The 5,107-nt window shown below is 35.8% G+C and overlaps 1 long non-coding RNA gene across 1 annotated transcript; it reads right to left on the bottom strand.

The window, feature by feature from the left end:
* Window positions 1-519: 519 nt before the first annotated feature.
* LOC117086322 lies at window positions 520-2,759 on the bottom strand. Its single transcript, XR_004438284.1, has 2 exons — window positions 2,648-2,759; window positions 520-1,279 (listed from the first exon to the last, which is right to left on the bottom strand). It is a non-coding gene; the product is annotated as an uncharacterized LOC117086322 (long non-coding RNA).
* Between the last annotated feature and the right edge of the window lie 2,348 nt (window positions 2,760-5,107).

Raw genomic sequence — 5,107 nt, 5'->3', positions numbered from 1 at the left:
AGTCACGGTCAGCACTGAAGTGTGGTCTTTTCACAGATTTCATATACTTAGTACTTAAAATGATCCCTATGATTGATAGTGTAGTAAAGGTATTTTACCGGTTGGCTAAATGTATTCACACTACATATGTTTTTTAATGAAAAATCTTTTCTTTTGGATTAACATTTTAAACCTAGTACTTGTGTTGCCAGAAAACATAAACTTTATAGGTTCTTCAAAAATTTTTGTTTTTCAAATTCTTACAGCACTATGTGAATTTAATATTAGCCTATTACATATAATATTTGTTAATATACCACAGGACGTATTTAAGACTTGCCACACTGAAGGTATTGTGGATTACTAATTGTGAAGGAATTAGAATTTATATCCCTGGATTGTTTTGTGGATTTCTGTGCCACACTTAGGCAGGATAATTCTTTTGCTAAATACTCCCAAATAATAAATGAGTCTGAAGTTTCAGTATAGGTAATTTGTAGACCAGTGATGTAAAATATAAATATGTAAAGCACTAACAAATAAAGTCATATCATATTTAATTTGTTTATTGAACCATTACTTCATTCATGTTTCAAGGGTTTATTTACTTTAAATAGAAGAGATATAGCAATCTTATTGAGAAGAAAATATAGTCAAATATCTAGCCTCCTTGATCACTTTGCTGTGACAATTTTAGAACATAAAATGAGACAAAATTTTACAAATGTATGGTAGTTAAAGAAAAGCTCATTAAGAATGTACTCATTAATATAGTTTTAGTCCTTTGACAACGTGATACACAGACAAAATTAATGAAGATATGAATTATGCGATGAAAACAACAGTGTCAAATGTGTATGACTCAAGGTAGATCTTAATAGGCTATATGTCAGTAGTGAAGTGTCAATTACATCTACTCAGTTCCATGTCCTTTAGAGGAAGAGGCTTCCTGACACTATCTCCTTGTCCACATTAGATTGTCTAATGGGGTATGCAAACTAGTCAGGCATGATCGCTGATGGGTTCATGGCTGGATAGAGGGTGTAGAATCTAAAATAGCTCAGCAGTGACTCCTTTCAACTCTTTTTACATTGTTTTCTGGTCCTCCTCATGTTCTGTGTTTTTTCTTTCACTGTTGGATGGTGGGGTTAATTTATTTCTCCTTCTCATTTCATGTCTTATTATGTCTTTAGGAGATGAAATATTTGCTTTAAAAATATGCATTTATATTTTCTGTGCCACACTTTGTTCAATTACTTTATTTGAACTTTTAAGTAGTCCTTCTGTATTGCTTCAGGTACTAGAAAGAAAGCTAGATGGAAATAAAATACACAAAATTAACTGGTTAATACCTTGTGATATAACTTTGCCAGGCAATTAAAATAATTTAACAGAATAGCATTACATATTATAAGAATGTAAATCAAGCTTTTCAACCTGCAGCTCACAGGCTGCATGTGACCCAGGACAGCTTTGAATGTGGCCCAGCAGAAATTCATGAACTTTCTTAAAACAATATGAGATTTTTTTAATGTGAATTCTTTTTTAAGCTCTTCAGTTTTTGTTAGTATTAGTGTATTTTATGTGTGGCCCAAGATAATGTGTGGCCAGTGTGGCCAAGGGAAGCCAAAAGATTGGACACCCTAGACGTAAATCCTTATTCTCTACAACTGAAAAGTTGTAGAGAGCATCACATTTCACGGTTTGTTCACGAAGTATCTTCTAACAGACTGCAAAGATTACATAAACATTTTCAATATACAGCAATTCAAAACAGAGGACCCCAAACCCCAGGCCATAGTTTGGAACCAGTCTACAGCCAGTTAGGAACCAGTATGCACAACAGGAGGTAAATGGCAGATGAGTGAGCAAAGCTTTATCTATATTTATAGCCACTCCCCATTGCTTGCATTACCACCTGAACTCTAACTCCTGTTAAGATCAGCGGTGGCATTAGAACCTCATGGTATCTCAAACCTTACTGTGAACTGCACATGTGAAGGATCTAGGTGCATGCTCCTTATGATAATCTAATGCCTGATAATCTGTCACTCCCTCCCATCATCCCCAGATGGGACCCTCTAGTTGCTGGAAAACAAGCTCAGGGCTCCCACTGATTCTACATTATGGTGCATCCTATAATTATTTCATTATGTATTACAATGTAATAATAATAGTTATAAAGTGTGCAATAAATGTAATACATTTTAATCATCCCTTAAACATCCCCTCCGCCCATCTGTGAAAAACTGCCTTCCATGAAACCAGTCTCTGGTGCCAAAAAGACTGGGGACTGCTGCTTTAAAAGGCTACTACTATATGTTTCCAATTAGAAGTTCCAAAATATCTTCTGGAGAATTAGAACTTGTTCAAATCCATAAAGATAGTAAGTGACTAAGTCAATATTTCAACCTAGGTATAAATAACTTCCACGATATCTTTCTTTCTGTTTCTCTGCTCTGCTTGAGAGCATAGCATTGTATTGGGGGAAGAGGATTTTATCATTTAGTTCACTTAGCAAATTTTTTGTTATTTTATTTTTTTGACATAAAATGGCAAACTTAGTTGACTTCATCATAGCAATATCACAAATACCTTATAACTGAAATCTAGTTACTACTAGTTATTGTATTGCTATATATGACAATCATTATAAGAGTTAACCAACATAACTTTCACTCAGTTGGGCTTTTTTTCCTCATTTTCCTAGTTCTTGGTTTTGTTTGCTTGGTGGTGGTGTTACTGGTGGTGATCTGGTTTTCTTTGTTGTTTAAGAAGTCTCCTCATAACTCAATATAGATGGAATCATCAATAACAATGCCTCATCTCTCAACAAAAAGGTGGGCTTAGAACTCAGAGGGAGCCTATTAGAACTCTGCATCCACAAGATGGGCCAATAAGATTATTCCCTGAGATATATTAGGTAGAGTCCATGGAAAAAGGCACAGTAACTTCCTCTATAACACACAAAAAAAGGCCCTTGAACTACTAAGTGGCTATATAACATGGTAGCAAGGAAGAATGATAGTTGCAAAATAAAACCAATTTTCAGATTGATGCAGGGCTCTGAAATGACCATTTAAGACACTAGATTCTTTTGTGCTTGAAGTCATTTTTAGGGAATAGACAAATTTCCAAGTTTTGTTATTCAAGTTGCATTGTGTTACTTTTGTCACTGATAGCTGAAAGAGTTTTGGCAAGTAGAGAAATGATTATGTACAAGTATGCTTCTAAGGTAATAGCATATTAAATATTGCTATGGATGAAATAGAATTGGGGGCAATTTTTTACTTAATCAGTGAAACATTAACAATCTTCATAATATGCCGATTAAGCAGGTGACCGGTTGTAGCAATAGATGTTGCGTTTTAGAAATCAAACTGTATACTTCTCAAAACTGAAGTTTTAAAGGATTACTAGAAAATTTCTGCATATTGGGGTGGATTGATTATTTACAAAAATCTCTTTTCTCAAAATAAAATCAAGTTAAACACATTCTGTTTTATGTTTCATTCCTTTCAGTTTTTGTGGTTAGGGAAAATGGAAAGGTACAGATTATTCTAAAATTTTCTAGAGAATAAAATGCTTAATTCATGAGGATAAGTAATAGGAAGAGTTCTTGATTCTTCATGTTGACAAAAAGGATCATATTTTTATTGACTTAGACAAGTAAATGAAGTATAAGGTGATTTATTTAGGGACTAAATTTTACAATTTTTTTTTAAAAGTTCAGAATATAATAGGTTAATTAAGGTATTTCTCTGGTCCAGAAGACCTCTCTTGAATCTGCTTTTTACAGATCTGCTGACTGGGAGGCCTTTCACAAAATAAGGGTGCAGGAATTATTGTTAGAACAGGACAGTTGGGGCCTGCAGAGAGCGGTGGGAGGTGAGGAAGGGGTGGTAAAACTGCATCTCCAATTACACTTTCTGCTTTTAGTTTCTTTGTTACACACAAATCAGTTCCTTAATTTATTCCTTTGAGGGTTAAATTTTAGTTCAAATTTCTGTTAACTTTTATAATTTTTAATTTAAAATTTCAAATACATTTTAAGAAATCTAAATCTAGAAAATTACAGCAAACAAAAATTAAAATGTCCTATAATCCCACGAGTCAGAGGCAATCAGGCTGATAAAAGTCTCTTGGTCATTATTTGATGTGTAGGTCCTACTCTTGTTTCCAAATTAGGATTGACTGAGGCTACAGAGTAGTATCCTATTAGTGGCCGGATCTCAGCTCACTGCAAGCTCCGCCTCCCGGGTTCATGCCATTCTCCTGCCTCAGCCTCCCGAGTAGCTGGGACTACAGACGCCCGCCACCTCGCCCGGCTAGTTTTTTGTATTTTTTAGTAGAGACGGGGTTTCACAGTGTTCGCCAGGATGGTCTCGATCTCCTGACCTCGTGATCCGCCCGTCTCGGCCTCCCAAAGTGCTGGGATTACAGGCTTGAGCCACCGCGCCCGGCCGGAAAGAATTCTAATTATAAATAATAGCAAAACCTACATCAGGGCTTTAAAAAGCAGCGCTAAAGAAATCACCATAAAGTCAGGTTCTTCTCATCTTTGTATTTCCCCAGTCTTAGAATAAAACTCTTTGTTTAAAACATCCCATATTTTAAAGACAGGTGCTTGCCCTGAAGGGATCACATCCACGTTTTAGGTAGAAGAGTAAAGGGGCATCTGAAGCAAGTGTGTGTTTTTTTTAGAAACTCTCATCTCTTCCTGTAGCTTCAGTTTCTTAAAATCAATACTTGCATATATAAGATCTAAAGAGTTATTCTGGGAAGTGGTCACATGGAAGAACAAGGAATAAAAAAGAGTCACGTGGTTAAGAAGCAGCAGCCAACCTAAGGGCACGTGATTAAGATGTTTATCACGGTCGACCTTAATCCTACTGTATAGAATGTATCTTGGAATCATATCTCGAAAAAGAAAAAGCCACTTTATCCACTTACTCCTGCATCCCACCCTCATTGGACAAAGTCATCCCAGAGGTAATTAACTCCCTCTGACTTTGCTATTATCATACATGCCAGAGGAGTTGAGCGAGCTTGGTCAGGTAGGCACCCCACACACCATGAGCCGAATAGACCCACGCAAAAATCTATTAGTACTTTTCTAGCTAGATTT

The sequence above is a fragment of the Trachypithecus francoisi genome, unplaced genomic scaffold, assembly GCF_009764315.1.
Source record: "Trachypithecus francoisi isolate TF-2019V2 unplaced genomic scaffold, Tfra_2.0 Lachesis_group1, whole genome shotgun sequence".
Taxonomy (NCBI): Eukaryota; Metazoa; Chordata; class Mammalia; order Primates; family Cercopithecidae; genus Trachypithecus; species Trachypithecus francoisi.
The sequence above is the reverse complement of the archived record's forward strand: the minus strand, read 5'-3'. Positions and strand labels throughout refer to the sequence as shown.